Source organism: Canis aureus, chromosome 31, assembly GCF_053574225.1.
Source record: "Canis aureus isolate CA01 chromosome 31, VMU_Caureus_v.1.0, whole genome shotgun sequence".
Taxonomy (NCBI): Eukaryota; Metazoa; Chordata; class Mammalia; order Carnivora; family Canidae; genus Canis; species Canis aureus.
This window is the reverse complement of record NC_135641.1, coordinates 2,582,747-2,602,685: the sequence shown is the minus strand read 5'-3', so window position 1 is coordinate 2,602,685 and position 19,939 is coordinate 2,582,747.

The window sequence follows — 19,939 nt, the reverse complement described above, 5'->3', positions numbered from 1 at the left end:
CACCTGGACCTGATTTCTGTGGACTCTTTCTTGGCCTCACCGGGAACTGGTGACTCTGATCCTATCTGCGCGTCACCCAGACCTGGTGACTCTGGTCCTCACCTGGGCATCATTGGTACCTGGTGACTCTGTTCCACACCAGAGCCTCACCTGGACATGATGACTCTGGAACCCCTCTGGGCCTCACCCTGACCTGATGATTCTGGACCTATCTGGATGTCACCTGGACCAGGTGATTCTGGTACCCATCTAGGCCTCAACCAGATCTGGTGACTCTGGTTCTCAACTGGGCCTCACCTGGACCTAGTGAATATGCTCCATCTGGGCCAAATTTGCACCTGGTGACTCTGGTCACTACCTGGGCATCATCGGGACATGGTTCCACTGCATGACTTGCAGGTTGTCCTCACCTGGACCTGGTAACTCTGGTCCCTACCTGGGCATCATCGGGACATGGTTCCACACATGGCCTGCAGGTTGGCCTCACCTGTCCCGGTAACTCTACTTCCTACCTGGGCATTATCGGGACATGGTTCCTCTGCATGGCCTGCAGGTTGGACTCACCTGGACCTGGTGAGTGGCGTTCCCACCTTGGCCTCCCCCATGCCTGGTGACACAGGTCCCCACGTGGGCCTCACTTGGACCTGGTGAATCTGGTCCTTACCTGGTCCTCACCCGAAACTCCTAACTCGGGTAACCACCTGGGAATCACCTGAACCAGGTTAATTTGGTCCCTATCTGGTCCACATCCAATCCTGGTGAATTTGTCACCCCACCTGGACCTGATTGCTGTGGACTCCTTCTTGGCCTCACCTGGAACGGGTGACTCTGATCCTAAGTGGGCCTCACCCAGATCTGGTGACTCTGGTCCTCTCCTATGGACCATTATGACTTAGATACTCTGTTCCACACCTGAGCCTCACCTGGACCTGATGACTCTGGATCCCCTCAGGGCCTCACCCTGACATGATGACTCTGGTACCCATCCGGATGTCACTTAGACCAGATGAATCTGGTATCCCTCTAGGCCTCAACTTGACCTGGTGACTCTGTTCCTCAACTGGGCCTCACGGGGACCTAGTGAACATGCTCCCCACCTGCGCCTCATCTGGACTTGGAGACTCTGGTTCTACTTGGGCATCATCGGGACAAGGTTACTCTATTCCACACTGGGACTGACCTGATCCTGGTAACACTGGTCCTGACTTTGGCCTCTTCTGTACCAGGTGACTCTGGCTCCACCTGGGCCTCACCTGTAAATGGTGACTCTGATCCTAAGCATGGCCTCACCTGACCTGGTGACTGTGGTTCCCATCTGGACCTCACGCGGACTCATGTCACTGGTCCCACCTGGGCCTCACCAGGACCTGGTGTCTCTGGTACCCACCTGGGTAGCATTAGGATATGGTTACACTGTTCACTAACAGTGACCCAGCCGGACCTATTAACTCTGGTCTTCACTTGGGCCACACCTGGACATGGTGACACTGGTTCCCACCTGGGTCTCACCTGGAAATGGTGAGTCGTATCCCCACCTGGTCCTCACCTGTAACTGGTGATTCTCGTTCCCACATGGACATCATGTGGACCTGGTAGCTGCAGTGTTTCTAGCTTCTCATGTACCTCGTGACTCTGGTCCCCACCAGGGACTCACCGGGACCTGGTGAGTGTGGTTGCCACCTGCGCCTCACCTGGACCTGGTGATTCTGGTCTGCACCTGAGACTAACCTGGATCTGGTGACTGGTCCCCACCTGGGCATCACCTGGATTTGGGGACTCCGGTCCCCATCTGGGCCTCACCTGGCCCTGTTGTCCATGGTCCTCACCTGGGCAAAATTGGGACCCGGTGACTGTGTTCCACAACTGGACCTCACCTGGACCACATGACTCTGGTCCCCCTCTGGGTCTCACCGTTCCCTAGTGACTGTCAACCCCACTTTGGCCTGACTTGGACCTCCTGACACTTGTTGCCACCTGCGCCTGACCTCGAACTGTTGACTCTGGTTCTTTCAAGGTCCTCCCCTGTACCTGGTGATCCTGGTCCCCACCAGGGCCTCACCTGGACGTGGTGACACTTGTCACCACGGAGGACTCACCTGAACCTGCTTACTATGTTCCAGTCCTGGGCCTCAAGTAGACCTGTTGACCATGGTCCCCAAGCCGGCCTCACATGGACCTGTTGCCTTTGATCCCCACCAAGGCCTCACGTGTACCTGGTAACTCTGGTCCTCACCTGGGCCTCATCTGGACCTAGTGACTCTGGTCCCCAACTGGGCTTCACCTGGATCTGGTGACTCTCTTTCCAACATGGACCTCACTTGGATCTGGTGACTCTGGTCCTCAGTTTGGCCTCACCTGGACCTGGTGTCTCTCGTCCCCATTTTGACCTAACTCAGAACTGCTGAATCTTGCCCCACCTAGGCCGCACCCAGACCTGGTGATTTTGGCCCCAGCTATGCCTCAATTCGACCTGATGAATCTGGTCCTCACGTGGGCCTCACAATGACCTGCGACTCAGCTGGAGAGAGTGGCTCTGGTTCCCACAAGGGGCTCACCTGATACTGCTGACTGGGGTGTGTTTCTATGCCTCAACAGGACCTAGTGATTCTGTTCCCCATCTGGGCCTGCATGGCCCTTGTGACACTGGTCCTCACCCAGGCATCACTGGGACCTGGATACTCTATATCCCACAAGAGCCTCACTTTGACCAGGGACCTCTGGTCCCATTCTGGGCCTCAAACTAAATGGTTACTCTGGTTCACTCTCTGGGCCTCACCCTTACCTGGTGACTCTGGTCACCCCTTGGGGTTCACTTGGGTCTGGTCATTCTGGTCCTTAGCTGGTCCGCACCTGGCTGTCGTGACTGGTCGCCACCTGGGCTTCACCTGGACTTGGTGAATCCTGTTGCCACCTGTGCATCACCTGGACCTTGTGACTGTGGCCCCACGTGGACCTCACCTGGATCTGGTGGCTCTGGTTCCCATATGGGGCTCTCCTTGACTTGGTTCCTGTGGTCTCCATCTTGCCTCACATGGAACACAATGACTCTGATCCATATTTGGGCCTTTCCTGGACCTGTTGACTCAGGTCCTTACCTGGGCATTATTGGGACGTGGATACTCTCTTATATACCTGGGCCTCACCTGGACCTGGTGACTGTTGTGCCACCTGTGCCTCACCTGGTCAAGGTGACTGGTTCCCACAAGGACCTCACATGGACCTGGTGACTCAGGTCCTCATATGGGCATCATGGGACCTGGTTTCTCAGTTCCACATCGGGGCCTCACCTGGACCTAGTGATTCTCGTCCCCCTCTGCGCGTCACCCTGACATGGTGACTGTGGTCCCCACCTGGATATCACCAGAACCGGGTGCCTCTGGTCCCCCTCTGGGACTCACCCGGAGCTGGGGACTCTGGTGCTCAATTGGGCCTCAACAGGACCTGGTGATTCTACTCCTCACTTAGGCCGCGTCTGGACCTTGTGACTCTTTTCCCACCTGGCATCAATGGGACATGTTTACTCTCTTCCCCACCTGGGCCTCACCTGGACATGATAACTTTGCTCCATACTTTGGCCTCAACTGGTCCTGATGACTCTGGTCCCCATCTGGATGTCACCTGGACCAGGTGATTCTGGTACCCTTCTAGGCCTCAACCAGATCTGGTGACTCTGGTCCTCAACTGGGCCTCGCTTGGCCTAGTGAATATGCACCATCTGGCCCTCTTTTGGACCTGGTGACTCTGGTCCCTACCTGGGCATCATCGGGACATGGTTCAAATGCTTGGCCTGCAGGTTGGCCTCACTTGGACCTGGTAAGTCTGGTCCCTACATGGTCATCATCGGGACATGGTTCCTCTGCATGGCCTGCAGGTTGGCCTCACCTGGACCTAGTCAGTGGGGTTGCCACCTGGGCCTCACCCATGCCTGGTGACACAGTTCCCCACATGGGCCTCACTTTGACCTGGTGAATCTTCTCCTTACCTAGTCCTCACCCGGAACTGGTAAGTCTGGTCACCACCTGGATATCACCTGGCCCTTGTGTATCTGGTCCCCATCTAGGCCTCACCCAGTCCTGGTGACTTTGTTCCCCACCTGGACCTGATTTCTGTGGACTCCTTCTTGGCCTCACCTGGAACTGGTGACTCTGGTCCCCACCTGAACCTCTCCCGGACCTGGTGACTTTCTTTCAAACATGGACCTCACATGGATCTGGTGACTCTGGTACTCAGTTTGGCCTCACCTGGAACTGGCGTCTCTCGTCCCCACTTTGACCTAACTCAGAACTGCTGAATCTAGCCCAACTTAGGCTGCACCCAGACCTGGTGACTCTTGTCCCCAGCTATGCCTCAATTCGACCTAATGAATCTGGTCCTCACGAGAGCCTCACCTGGACCTGGGACTCAGCTGGATAGAGTGGCTCTGGTTCCCGCAAGGGGCTCAGCTGATACTGCTGACTGTGGTCTTTTGTATGCCTCTCCAGGACAAGGTGATTCTGTTCCCCATCTGGGCCTGCATGGCCCCAGTGACTCTGTTCCTCAGCCAGGCGTCATTGGGTGATGGACCCAATGATCCTCACCCTGGATACACTATTCCACACCTGGGCCTCACTTTGACCAGGGAACTCTGGTCCCATTCTGGGCCTCAAACTAAACAGGTTACTCTGGTTCCCCCTCGGGGGCTCACCCTTACCTGGTGACTCTAGTCACCCTTTGGGCTTCACTTCGGCCTGGTGAATCTGGTCCTTAGCTGGTCCGCGCCTGGATGTGGTGACTGGTCGCCAGCTGGGCCTCACCTGGACTTGGTGAATCCTGTTGCCACTTGCGCCTTGTGACTGTGGTCCCACCTGGAACTCACCTGGATCTCGTGGCTCTCGTTCTCATATGGGGCTCTCCTGGACCTGGTTCCTCTGGTCTCCATCTGGCCTCACCTGGAACACAATGACTCTGATCCGTATTTGGGCCTCTCCTGGACCTGTTGACTCTGGTCCTTACCTGGGCATCATTGGGACCTCGATACTCTCTTATATACCTGGGCCCCACCTGGACCTGGTGACTGTGGTCCCACCTCGGCCTCACCTGGACGAGGTGACTGGTTCCCACAGGGACCTCACCTGGACCTGGTGACTCAAGTCCTCATATGGGCATCATGGGACCTGGTTTCTCAATTCCACATCGGGCCTCACCTGGAGCTAGTGATTCTCTTTCCCCTCTGGGCCTCATCCTGACGTGGTGACTCTGGTCCCCACCTGGATATCACCAGAGCCGAGTGACTCTGGTTCCCCTCTGAGACTCACCGGAGCTGTGGACACTGGTCCTGTACTGGGCATCAACAGGACCTGATGAATCTACTCTTCACATAGGCCTCGTCTGGAACTTGTGACTCTTTTCTCACCTGGCATCAATGGGACATGGTTACTCTGTTCCCCACCTGCGCCTCACCTGGACATGATAACTTTGCTCCACACTTTGGCCTCACCTGGTCCTGATGACACTGGTCCCCCGACCTAGGCCTCAATCTGGACCTGGTGACTGTGGTCCCCACCTGGGTCTCACCTGGACCTGGTGACTCTTGTTCCCACATGAACCACACCTGGACCTGGTCCCTGTGGTGTTCTTGTAGACTCACATTTACCTGGTGACTCCGGTCCCCACTAGGGCCTCACCTGGATCTGGTGACTCTGGCCTGCAGGTTGGCCTCACCTGGACCTGGTGAGTTTGGTTGCCACCTGGGTGTCACCCATACCTGGTGACTCAGGTCCCCACGTGGGCCTCTTGGACCTGGTGAATCTGGTCCTTACCTGGTCCTCTCCCAGACCTGGGACTCTGGTCACCACCTGGGCCTCAACTGGACCTGGTGAATCTGCTCCCCATCTGGGCGTCACCCAGTCCTGGTGACTTTGTTCCCCACCTGGACCTGATTGCTGTGGACTCCTTTTGGGCCTCACCTGGAACTGGTGACTCTGAACCTAACTGGGCCTCACCCAGATCTGGTGACTCTGGCCCTCACCTGGGCATCATGGTACCTGGTGACTCTGTTCCTCACCTAAGCCGCATCTGGACATGATGACTCTGGAACCACTCTGGGCCTCTCCCTGACCTGGTGACTCTGGTCCCCATCTGCATGTCACCTGCACCAGGTGATTCTGGTACCCTTCTAGGCATCAACCAAATCTGGTGACTCTGGTCCTCAACTGGGCCTCACCTGGACCTAGTGAATTTGCTCAATCTGGACCTCATTTGGACTTGGTGTCTCTGGTCCCTACCTGGGCATCAACGGGACATGGTTCCACTGCATGGCCTGCAGGTTTTCCTCACCTGGACCTGGTAACTCGGTTCCCTACTATGGCATCATCGGGACATGGTTCCTCTTCATGGCCTGCAGGTTGGCCTCACCTGGACCTGGTGAGTGGAGTGGTAATCTGGGCCTCACACATACATTGTGACACAGGTCCCCACGTGGGTCTCACTTGGACCTGGTGAATCTCGTCCTTAACTGGTCCTCACCCGGAACTTGTAACTTTGGTCCCCACCCGGGAATAACCTGGAACTTGTGAATTGGTCCCCATCTTGGCCTCACCCAATCCTGGTGACTTTGTTCCCCACCTGAACCTGATTGCTGTGGACACATTTTTGGCTTCACCTGGAACTGGTGACTCTGATCCTAACTGGGCCTCATCCAGATCTGGTGACTCTGGTCCTCACCTGTGGACCATTATGACCTGGATACTCTGTTCCACACCTGAGACTCACTTGGACATGATGACTCTGGATCCCCTCTGGGCCTCAGCCTAACATGGTGACTCTGGTCCCCATCTGGATGTCACCTAGACCAGGTGAATCTGGGATCCCTGTCGGCCTCAACCAGACCTGGTGACTCTGGTCCTCAACTGGACCTCACCTGGACCTAGTGAACATTCTCCCCACCTGCGACTTATCTGGACGTGGTGACTCGGGTTCTACCTGGGCATCATCGGGACATGGTTACTCTATTCCCCAATGGGACTGACCTGATCCTAGTAACTCTAGTCCTGACTTTGTCCTCTTCTGTACCAGGTGACTCTGGCTCCACCTGTGCCTCACCTGTAACTGGTAACTCTGATCCTAAGCATGGCCTCACCTGACCTTGTGACTGCGGTTCCCATCGGGATCTTACCTGGACCTCATGTCTCTGGTCCCACCTGGGCCTCACCAGGACCTGGTGTCTCCGGTACCCACCTGGGTAGCATCAGGATATGGTTACACACTTCACTAACAGTGACCAGCTGGACCTATTAACTCTGGTCTTCACCTGGGCCACACCTGGACATGGTGACACTGGATCTCACCTGGGTCTCAAATTGACATGGTGAGTCGGATCCCCGCCTGGTCCTCATGTGTAACTGCTGATTCTCCGGCCCACATGGACATCATGTGGACCTGGTGGCTGCAGTGTTTCTAGCTTCTCATGTACCTTGTGACTCTGGTCCCCGCCAGGGCCTCACTGGCTCCTGGGGATCGTGGTTGCCACCTGCACCTCACTTGGACCTGGTGATTATGGTCTGCACCTGAGACTACCCTGGATCTGCTGACTGTGGTCCCCACCTGGGCTTCACCTGGATATTTGGACTCCGGTCCCCATCTGGGTTTACCTGGCCCTGTTGACCATGGTCCTCAACTGGGCAAAATTGGGACCCGGTGACTGTGTTCCAAAACTGGACCTCAACTGGACCAGGTGACTCCGGTCCCCCTCTGGGTCTCACCGTGCCTAGTGACTGTGAACCCCACTTTGGCCTGACTTGGATCTGCTGACCCTGGTTGCCCCTGCGTCTAACCTCGAACTGTTGACTCTGGTTCTTTCAAGGGCCCCCCCCCCCATACCTGGTGATCCTGGTCCACACCTGGGCCTCACCTGGACGTGGTGACTCTTGTCACCACCGGGGACTCACCTGGACCTGCTTACTGTGTTCCACACCTGGGCCTCAAGTAGACCTGTTGACCATGGTCCCCAAGCCGGCCTCACATGGACCTGTTCCTCTGATCCCCACCGGGGCCTCACGTGTACCTGGTAACTCCTGTCCTCAACTGGGTCTCATCTGGTCCTAGACTCTGGTCTCCACCTGGGCTTCACCTGGATCTGGTGACTCAGGTCCCCACCTGGACTTACCTGGATGAGTTGACTCTGGTCCCCACCTGGACCTCTCCCGGACCTGGTGACTTTCTTTCAAACATGGACCTCACATGGATCTGGTGACTCTGGTACTCAGTTTGGCCTCACGTGGAACTGGTGTCTCTCGTCCCCACTATGACCTAACACAGAACTGCTGAATCTAGCCCAACTTAGGATGCACCCAGACCTGGTGACTCTTGTTCAAAGCTATGCCTCAATTCGACCTAATGAATCTGGTCCTCACGGAAGCCTCACCTGGACCTGGGACTCAGCTGGATAGAGTGGCTCTGGTTCCCGCAAGGGGCTCAGCTGATACTGCTGACTGTGGTCTTATTGTATGACTCACCAGGACCTAGTGATTCTGTTCCCCATCTGGGCCTGCATGGCCCCAGTGACTCTGGTTCTCACCCAGGCATCATTGGGTGATGGACCCAATGATCCTCACCCTGGATACTCTATTCCACACCTGGGCCTCACTTTGACCAAGGACCTCTGGTCCCATTCTGGCCCTCAAACTAAACTGGTTACTCTGGTTCCCCCTCTGGGGCTCACCTTTACCTGGTGACTCTGGTCACCCTTTGGGCTTCACTTCGGCCTGGGGAATCTGGTCCTTAGCTGGTCCGCACTTGGATGTGGTGACTGGTCGCCACCTGGGCCTCACCTGGACTTGGTGAATCCTGTTGCCACCTGCGCCTCACCTAGACCTTGTGACTGTGGTCCCACCTGGACCTCACCTGGACCTGGTGACTGTGGTCCCCACCTGGGTCTCACCTGGACCTGGTGACTCTTGTTCCCACATGAACCACACCTGGACCTGGTGACTGTGGTGTTCTTGTAGACTCACGTTTACCTGGTGACTCCAGTCCCCAATAGGGCTTCCTCTGCAACTCATAACTCTGGTCCCTACCTGGGCATTATCGGGACAAGGTTCCTCTGCATGGCCCGAAAGTTGGCCTCCCCTGGACCTGCTGAGTGGGGTTGCCATCTGGGCCTCACCCATACCGGTGACACAGGTCCCCACGTGGGCCTCACTTGGACATGGTGAATGTGGTCGTTACCTGGTGCTCACCCAGAACTGGTAACTCTGGTCACCACCTGAGAATAACCTGGACCTGGTGAATCTGGTCCCCATCTGGGCCTCACCCAGTCCTGCTGACTTTGTTCCCCACCGGGACCTGATTGCTGTGGACTCCTTCTTGGCCTCACCTGGTACTGGTGAGTCTGATGCTATGTGGGCCTCACCCAGATCTGGTGACTCTGGTCTTCACCTGTGGACCATTATGACCTGGATACTCTGTTCCACACCTGAGACTCACCTGGACATGATGACTCTGGATCCCCTCTGGGCCTCAGCCTAATATGGCGACTCTGGTCCCCATCTGGATGTCACCTAGACCAGGTGAATCTGGTACCCCTCTAGGCCACAACTAGACCTGGGCATTCTGGTCCTCAACTGGGCCTCACCGGGACCTAGTTAATATGCTCCCCTCCTGCGCCTCATCTGGTCCTGGTGACGCTGGTTCTACCTGGGCATCATCGGGACATGGTTACTCTATTCCCCACTGGGACTGACCTGATCCTGGTAACTCTGGTCCTGACTTTGGCCTCTTCTGTCCCAGGTGACTCTGGCTCCACCCGGGACTCACCTCTAACTGGTGACTCTGATCCTAAGCATGGCCTCACCAGACCTGGTGACTGTGATTCCCAATGGAACCTCACCTGGACCTCATGTCTCTGGTCCCTCCTGACCATCACCAGGACCTGGTGTCTCTGGTACCCACCAGGGTAGCATCAGGATATGGGGACACTGTTCACTAACAGTGGCCCAGCCGGAACTATTAACTCTGGTCTTCACCTGGTCATGGTGACACTGGGTCCCACCTGGGTCTCACCTGGACATGGTGAGTCGGATCCCCACCTGGGCCTCACCTGTAACTGGTGATTCTCGTTCCCACATGGACATCATGTGGACCTGGTGGCTGCAGAGATTCTAGCTTCTCATGTACCTCGTGACTCTGGTCCCCACCGGGGCCTCACCGGGACCTGGGGAGTGTGGTTGCCACCTGCACCTAACCTGGACCTGGTGATTCTGGTCTGCACCTGAGACTACCCTGGATCTGGTGACTGTGGTCCCCACCTGGGCTTCACCTGGATTTGGGGAATCCGGTCCCCATCTGGGCCTCACCTGGCCCTGTTGACCATGGTCCACAAAAGGGCAAAATTGGGACCCGGTGACTTGTTCCACAACTGGACCTCACCTGGACCAGGTGACTCTGGTCCCCCTCTGGGTCTCACCGTGCCCTAGTGACTGTGAACCCCACTTTGGCCTGACATGGACCTGCTGACCCTGGTTGCCACCTGCGCCTGACCTTGAACTGTTGACTCTGGTTCTTTCAAGGGCGTCCCCTGGACATGGTGATCCTGGTGCCCACATGAACCTCACCTGGACCTGGCGACTCTTGTCACCACCGGGAACTCAACTGGACCTGCTTACTGTGTTCCACACCTGGGCCTCAAGTAGACCTGTTGATCATGGTCCCCAAGCCGGCCTTAAATGGACCTGTTCCCTCTGATCCCCACCGGGGCTTCACGTGTACCTGGGAACTCTGGTCCTCACCTGGGCCGCATCTGGACCTAGTGACTCATGTCCCCTCCTGGGCTTCACCTGGATCTGGTGACTCTGGTCCCCACCTGGACTTCACCTGGATCTGGTGACTCTGGACCCCTCCTGGACCTGACCCGCATCTGGTGACTCTGGTCCTCTGTTTGGCCTCACCTGGACCTGGTGTCTCTCGTCCCCACTTTGACCTAACTCAGAACTGCTGAATCTTGCCCCACCTAGGCCGCACCCAGAACTGGTGACTCTTGTCCCCAGCTATGCCTCAATTTGACCTGATGAATCTGGTCCTCACGTGGGCCTCACATGGACCTGGGACTCACCTGGATAGAGTGGCTCTGGTTCCCACAATGGGCTCACCTGATACTGCTGACTGTGGTCTTATTCTATGCCTCACCAACACCGAGTGATTCTGTTCCCCACCTGGGCCTGCATGGCCCTAGTGATTCTGGTCTTCACCCAGGCATCATTGGGACCTGGATATTCTATTCCACACCTGGGCCTCACTTTGACCAGGGACCTCTGGTCCCATTATGGGCCTCAAACTAAACTGGTTACTCTGGTTCCCCCTCTGAGCCTCACTATTACCTGGTGACCCTGGTCACCCCTTGGGCTTCACTTGGGCCTGGTGAATCTGGTCCTTATGTTGTCCTCACTTGGATCTGGTGACTGGTCGCCACCTGGGCCTCACCTGGACATGGTGGATCCTGTTGCCACCTGTGCCTCACCTGGACCTTGTGACTGTGATCCCACCTGTAAGTCACCTGGATCTGGTGGCTCTGGTTCCCATATGGGGCTCTCCTGGACCTGGTTCCTGTGGTCTCCATCAGGCCTCACCTGGAACACAATGACTCTGATGCATATTTGTGCCTCTCCTGGACCTGTTGACTCTGGTCCTTACCTGGGCATCATTGGGGCCTGGATACTCTCTTATATACCTGGTCCTCACCTGGACCTGGTGAGTGTGGTCCCACCTGGACCTCACCGGGAGGAGGTGACTGGTTCCCACAGGGACCTCAGCTGGACCTCGTGACTCAGGTCCTCATATGGGCATCATGGGACCTGGTTTCTCAGTTCCACATCGGGGCCTCACCTGGACCTAGTGATTCTCGTCCCCCTCTGGGCCTGACCCTGACGTGGTGACTCTGGTCCCAACCTGGATATCACCAGAACCTGGTGACTGTGGTCCCCCTCTGGGACTCACCCGGAGATGGGGCACTGGTCCTCAACTGGGCCTCAACAGGACCGGTTGAATCTACTCCTCACTTAGGCCTCGTCTGGACCTTGTGACTCTTTTCCCACCTGGCATCAATGGGACATGGTTACTCTCTTCCCCACCTGGGCCTCACCTGGACATGATAACTTTGCTCCACACTTTGGCCTCAACTGCTCCTGATGACTCTCTTCCCCCCACCTAGGCCTCAGTTTGGACCTGGTTACTGTGGTGCCCACATGGGTCTCACCAGTACCTGGTGATTCTCGTTCCCACATGAACCACACCTGGACCTGGTGACTGTGGTGTTCTTGTAGACTCACATTTACCTGGTGACACTGGTCCCCACTAGGGCCTCACCTGGATCTGGTGACTCTGGCCTGCTGGTTGGCCTCACCTTGACCTGGTGAGTGGTGTTGCCACCTGGGCCTCACACAGACATGGTGACTCAATTCCCCTCGTGGGCCTCTTGGACTTGGTGAATCTGGTCCTTACCTGGTGCTGTCGCAGACCCGGGGACTCTGGTCACCACCTGGGCCTCACCTGGACCTGGTGAATCTGGTCCCCATCTGGGCCTCACCCAGTCCTGGTGACTTTGTTCCCCACCTGGACCTGAATGCTGTGGACTCTTTCTTGGCCTCACCTGGAACTGGTGACTCTGATCGTATCTGCGCGTCACCCAGATCTGTTGACTCTGGTCCTCACCTGGGCATTACTGGTACCTAGTGACTCTGTTCCACGCCTGAGCCTCACCTGGACATGATGACTCTGGAACCTCTCTGGGCCTCACCCTGACCTGGTGACTCTGGTCCCCATCTGGATGTCACCTGGGCCAGGTGTTTCTGGTATGGCTCTAGGCCTCAACCAGATCTGGTGACTCTTGTCCTCAACTGGACCTCACCTGGATCTAGTGAATATGCTCCATCTGGGCCTCATTTGGACCTGGTGACTCTGGACCCTACCTGGGCATCATTGGGGCCTGGATACTCTCTTATATACCTGGTCCTCACCTGGACCTGGTGACTGTGGTCCCACCTGGGCCTCACCTGGACGAGGTGACTGTTTCCCACAGGGACATCACATGGACCTGGTGACTCAGGTCCTCCTATGGGCAGCATTCACCTGGTTTCTCAGTTCCACATCGGGGCTTCACCTGTTCCTAGTGATTCTCGTCCCGCTCTGGGCCTCACCTCGATCTGGTGACTCTGGTCCTCAGTTTGGCCTCACCTGGACCTGGTGTCTCTCGTCCCGATTTTGACCTAACTCAGAACTGCTGAATCTTGCCCCACCTAGGCCGCACCCAAACTTGGTGACTCTTGTCCCCAGCTATGCCTCAATTCGACCTGATGAATCTGGTCCTCACGTGGGCCTCACATGGACCTGGGACTCAGCTGGATAGAGTGGCTCTGGATCCAACAAGGCGCTCACCTGATACTGGTGACTTATTCACCAGTAGTCTTATTCTATGCCTCACCAGGACCTAGTGATTCTGTTCCCCATCTGGGTCTGCATGGCCCTAATGACTCTGGTCCACACCCAGGCATCATTGGGACCTGGATACTCTATTCCACAATTGGGCCTTACTTTGACTAGGAACCTCTGGTCCCATTCTGAGCGTCAAACTAAACTGGCTACTCTCGTACCCCCTCTAGGCCTCACCCTTACCTGGTGACTCTGGTCACCCCTTGGGATTCACTTGGGCCTGGTGAATCTGGTCCTAAGCTGGTCCGCACCTGGATCTGGAGACTGGACGCCACCTGGGCCTCACCTGGATTTGGTGAATCCTGTTGCCACCTGCGCCTCACCTGGACTTTGTGACTGTGGTCGCACCTGGACCTCACCTGGATCTGGTGGCTCTGGTTCCCATATGGGGCTCTTCTGGACCTGGTAACTGTGGTCTCCATCTGGCCTCCCCTGGAACACAATGACTCTGATCCATATTTGGGCCTCTCCTGGACCTGTTTACTCTGGACCTTACCTGGGCATCATTGGGACCTGGATACTCTCTTATATACCTGGGCCTCACCTGGAACTGGTGACTCTGTTCCTAACTGGGCCTCACCCAGATCTGGTGACTCTGGTCCTCACATGTGGACCATTATGACCTGGATACACTGTCCCACACCTGAACCTCACCTGGACATGATGATTCTGGATGCCCTCTGGGCCTCACCCTGACATGGTGACTCTGGTCCCCATCTGGATGTCCCCTAGACCAGGTGAATCTGGTACCCCTCTAGGCGTCAACTAGACCTGGTGACTCTGGTCCTCATCTGGGCCTCACCTGGACCTAGTGAATATTCTCCCCACCTGCGCCTCGCTGGACCTGGTGACTCTGATTCTACCTGGGCATCATTGGGACATGGTTACTGTATTACCCACTGGGACTCACCTGATCCTGGTAACTCTGGTCCTGACTTTGGCCTCTTCTGTACCAGGTGACTCTGGCTCCACCTGGGGCTCACCTGTACCTGGTGACTCTGATCCTAAGCCTGGGCTCACCTGACCTGGTGACTGTGGTTCCCATCGAGACCTCACCTTGACCTCATGTCTCCGGTTACACCTGGGCCTCACAAGGACCTGGTGTCTCTGGTATCCACCTGGGTAGCATCAGGATATGATTACACTGTTCACTAACACTCATCCAGCCTGACCTAATAACTCTGGTCTTCACCTGGGGCACACGAGGACATGGTGACACTGGTTCCCACCTGGATCTCACCTGGATATGGTGTGTCGGATCCACACCTGGTCCTCACCTGTAACTGGTGATTTTCGTTCCCACATGGACATCATGTGGACCTGGTGGCTGCAGTGTTTTTAGCTTCTCATGTACCTCGTGTCTCTGATCCCCACCGGGGCCTCTCCGGGAGCGGGTGAGTGTGGTTGCCACCTGCACCTCACATGGACCTGTTGATTCTGGTCTGCACCTGAGACTACCCTGGATCTGGTGACTGTGGTCCCCACCTGGGCTTCACCTGGATTTGGGGACTCCGGTCCCCATCTGGGCCTCACCTGGCCCTATTGACCATGGTCCTCAACTGTGCAAAATTGGGAACCGGTGGCTGTGTTCCACAACTGGACCTCACCTGGACCAGGTGACTCTGGTTCCACTCTGGGTTTCACCGTGCCCTAGTGACTGTGAACCCCACTTTGGCCTGACTTGGACCTGCTGACCCTGGTTGCCACCTGCGCCTGACCTCGAACTATCGACTCTGGTTCTTTCAAGGGCCTTCCCTGGACCTGGTGATCCTGGTCGGACCTGGCTCACACTTGGACGTGGTGACTCCTGTCACCAATGGGGACTCACTTAGACCTGCTTACTGTGTTCCACACCTGGGCCTCAAGTAGACCTGTTGACCATGGTCCCCAAGCCGGCCTAACATGGACCTGCTGCCTCCGATCCCCACCGGATCCTCACGTGTACCTGGTATCTCTGGTCCTCACCTGGGCCTCATCTGGACCTAGTGACTCTGGTCCCCACCTGGGCTTCACATGGATCTGGTGACTCTGGTCCCCACCTGGACTTCACATGGATCTGGTGACTCTGGACCCCACCTGGACCTCTCCTGGACCTGGTGCCTCCCTTTCCAACATGGACCTCACCTGGATGTGGTGAATCTGGTACTCAGTTTGGCCTCACATGGACCTGGTGTCTCTCGTCCCCACTTTGACCTAACTCAGAACTGCTGAATCTTGCCCCACCTAGGCCGCACCCAGACCTGGTGACTCTTCTACCCAGCTATGCCTCAATTCGACCTGATGAATCTGGTCCTGACGTGGGACTCACCTGGTCCTGGGACTCAGCTGGATAGAGTGGCTCTGGTTCTCACAAGGGGCTCACGTGATACTGCTGACTGTGTTCTTATTCTATGCCTCACCAGGACCTAGTGATTCTGTTCCCCATCAGGGCCTGCATGGCCCTAGTGACTCTGGTCCTCACCCAGGCGTTTATGACCTGGATACTCTATTCCACACTGGGACTCTCTTTGACCAGGGACCTCTGGTCCCATTCCGGGCCTCAAACTAAACTGGTTACTCTGGTCACCCCTCTGGGCCTCACCCTGTCCTGGTGACTCTGGTCACACATTGGGCTTCACTTGGGCCTGGAGAATCTGGTCCTTATCTGTTCCGCACCTGGATCTGGTGACTGGTCGCCACCAGGGCCTCACCTGGACTTGGTGAATCCTGTTGCCTCCTGCGCCTCACCTGGACCTTGTGACTGTGGTCCAACCTGGACCTCACCTGGACGAGGAGACTGGTTCCCACAGGGACCTCACCTGGACCTGGTGAATCAGGTCCTCATATGGGCTTCATGGGACCTGGTTTCTCAGTTCCACATCGGGGCCTCATCTGGACCTAGTGATTCTCGTCCCCATCTGGGCCTCACCCGGACGTGGTGATTCTTGTACCCACCAGGATATCACCAGAACCGGGTGACTCTGGTCCCCCTCTGGGACTCATACGGAGCTGGGACACTGGTCCTCAGCTGATCCTCAACAGGACCTGGTGAATCTACTCCTCACTTAGGCCTCTTCTAGACCTTCTGACTCTTTTCTCACCTGACATTAATGGGACATGGTTATTCTGTTCCCCACCTGGGCCTCACCTGGACATGATAACTTTGCTCCACGCTTTGGCCTCAACTGCTCCTGATGACTCTCGTCCCCCCACCGAGGCCTCAATCTGGACCTGGTGACTGTGGTCCCCACCTGGGTCTCCCCTGGACCTGGTGACTCTCGTTCCCACATGAAACACACCTGGACCTGGTGACTGTTGTTTACTTGTAGACTCACATTTACCTGGTGACCCCGGTCCCCACTAGGGCCTCACCTGGATCTGGTGACTCTGGCTTCTAGGTTGGCCTCACCTGGACCTGGTGAGTGGGGTTGCCACCTGAGCTTCACCCATACCTGATGACTCAGGAACCCACGTGGTTCTCTTGGACCTGGTGAATCTGGTCCTTACATGGTCCACTCCCCGACCCGGGGATTCTGGTCACCTCCTGGGCCTCACCTGGACCTGGTGAATCTCTACCCCATCTGGGCCTCAACCAGTCCTGGTGAGTTTGTTCCCCACCAGGACCTGATTGCTTTGGACTCTTTCTTGGCCTCACCTGGAACTGGTGACTCTTATCCTCTCTGCGCGTGACTCAGGCATGGATACTCTGGTCCCTATCTGGATGTCACCTGGACTAGGTGATTCTGGTACCCCTCTAGGTCTAAACCATATCTGGTGTCTGTGGTCCTCATCTGGGCCTCGTCTGGACCTAGTGAATATGCTCCATCTGGGCCTCATTTGGACCTGGTGACCCTCTTCCCTAGCTGGGCATCATCGGGACAAGGTTCCACTGCATGGCCTTTAGGTTGGCCACACCTGGACCTGGTAACTGTGGTTCTAACTGGGCATCATGGGGACGTGGTTACTCTATTCCCAGTGGGACTGACCTGATCGTGGTAACTCTGGTCCTGACTTTGGCCTCTTCTGTGCCATGTGACTCTGGCTCCTCCTGGACTTCACCTGTAAGTGGTGACTCTGATCCTAAGCATGGCTTCACCTCACCTGGTGACGGTGGTTTCCATCGGTACCTCACCTGGTCCTCATGTCTCTGGTCCCAACTGGGACTCACCAGGACTTGTATCTGGTACCCACCTGAGTAGCATCAGGATATGGTTACACTGTTCACCAACAGTGACGCGGCCGGACCTATTAACTCTCGTCTTCACCTGGTCCACACTTGGACATGGAGACACTGGTTCCCACCAGGGTCTCACCTGGACATGGTGAGTCGGATCCCCACCTGGTCCTCACCTGTAACTGGTGATTCTCGTTCCCACTTGGACATCATGTGGACCTGGTGGCTGCAGTGTTTCTAGCTTCTCATGTACCTCGTGACTCTGGTCCCCACCAGGGCCTCACCGGGACCTGGTGAGTGTAGTTGCCACCTGCACCTCACCTGGACCTGGTGATTTTGGTCTGCACCTGAGACTACCGTGGATGTGGTGACTGTGGTCTCCACCTGGGCTTCTCCTGGATTTGGGGACTCCGGTCCCCATCTGGGCCACACCTGGCCCTGTTGACCATGGTCCTCTACTGTGCAAAATTGGGACCCGGTGACTTTAGACCTCACCTGGACCATATGACTCTGGTCCGCCTCCGGGTCTAACCTTGGACCTCACCTGGACCATGTGACTCTACTCCGCCTCGGGGTCTAACCGTGCCCTAATGACTCTGAAACCCACTTTGTCCTGACTTGGGCCTGCTGACCTTGGTTGCCAACTGTGCCTGACCTCGGACTGTTGACTCTGGTTCATTCAAGGGCCTCCCATGTACCTGGTGATCCTGGTCCCCACCTGGGTCTCACCTGGACGTGGTGACTCTTGTCACCACCGGGGATTCACCTGGACCTGGTACTGTGTTCCACACCTGGGCCTCAAGTACACCTGTTGACCATGGTCCCCAAGCCGGCCTCACATGGACCTGTTGCCTCTGATCCCAACCGGGACCTCACGTGTACCTGGAAACTCTGGTCCTCACCTGGGCCTCATCTGGAACTAGTGACTCTGGTCCACACCTGGGCTTCACTTGGATCTGGTGACTCTGTTCCCCACCGGGACTTCACCTGGATCTGGTGACTCTTGTACACACCTGGACCTCTCCTGGACCTGGTGACTCTCTTTCCAACATGGACCTCACCTGGATCTGGTGACTCTGGTCCTCAGTTTGGCCTCACATGGACCTGGTGTCTCTCGTCCCCACTTTGACTTAACTCAGAACTGCTGAATCTTGCCACACCTAGGCCGTACCCAGACCCGGTGACACTTGTCCCCAGCTATGCCTCAATTCGTCCTGATGAATCTGGTCCTCACGTGGGCCTCACATGGACCTGGGACTCAGCTGGATAGAGTGGCTCTGGTTCCCACAAGGGGCTCACCTGATATTGGTGACTTATTCAGCAGTGGTCTTATTCTATGCCTCAACAGGACCTATTGCTTCTCTTCCCCATCTGGGCCGGCATGGCCCTAGTAACTCTGGTCCTCACCCAGGTATCATTGGGACCTGGATACTCTATTCCACACCTAAGCCTCACTTTGACCAGGGACCTCTGGTCCCATTCTGGGCCTCAAACTAAACTGGTTACTCTGGTTCCCACTCTGGGCCTCACCCTTACCTGGTGACTCTCGTAACCCCTTGGGCTTCACTTGGGCCCGGTGCATATGGTCGTTAGCTGGTCCGCACCTGGATCTGGTGACGGGTCGCCACCTGGGCCTCACCTGGACTTGGAGAATCCTGTTGACACCTGCGACTCAACTGGACCTTGTGACTGTGGTCCCACCTGGACCTCCCCTAGATCTGGTGGGTCTGGTTCCCATATGGGGCTCTCCTGGACCTGGTTCCTGTGGCCTCCATCTGGCCTCACCTGGAACACAATGACTCTGATCCATATTTGGGCCTCTTCTGGACCTGTAGACTCAGGTCCTTACCTGGGTATCATTGGGACCTGGATACTCTCTTATATAACTTGGCCTGGTCAGTGTGGTCCCACCTGGGTCTCACCTGGACGAGGTGACTGGTTCCCACAGGGACCTCACCTGGACCTGGTGACTCAGGTCCTCATATGGGCATATTGGGACCTGGTTTCTCAGTTCCACATCGGGTCCTCACCTGGACCTAGTGACTCTCGCCCCCTCTAGGCCTCACCCTGACGTGGTGACTCTGGTCCCCATCTGGATATCACCAGAACCGGGTGACTCTGGTCCCCCTCTGGGACTCACGCGGAGCTGGGGACACTGGTCCTCAACTGGGCCTAAACAGGACCTGGTGAATCTACTCCTCACTTAGGCCTCGTCTGGACCTTGTGACTCTTTTCCCACTTGGCATCAATGGGACATGGTTACTCTGTTCCCCACCTGTGCCTCACCTGGACATGATAACTTTGCTCCATACTTTGGCCTCAACTGGT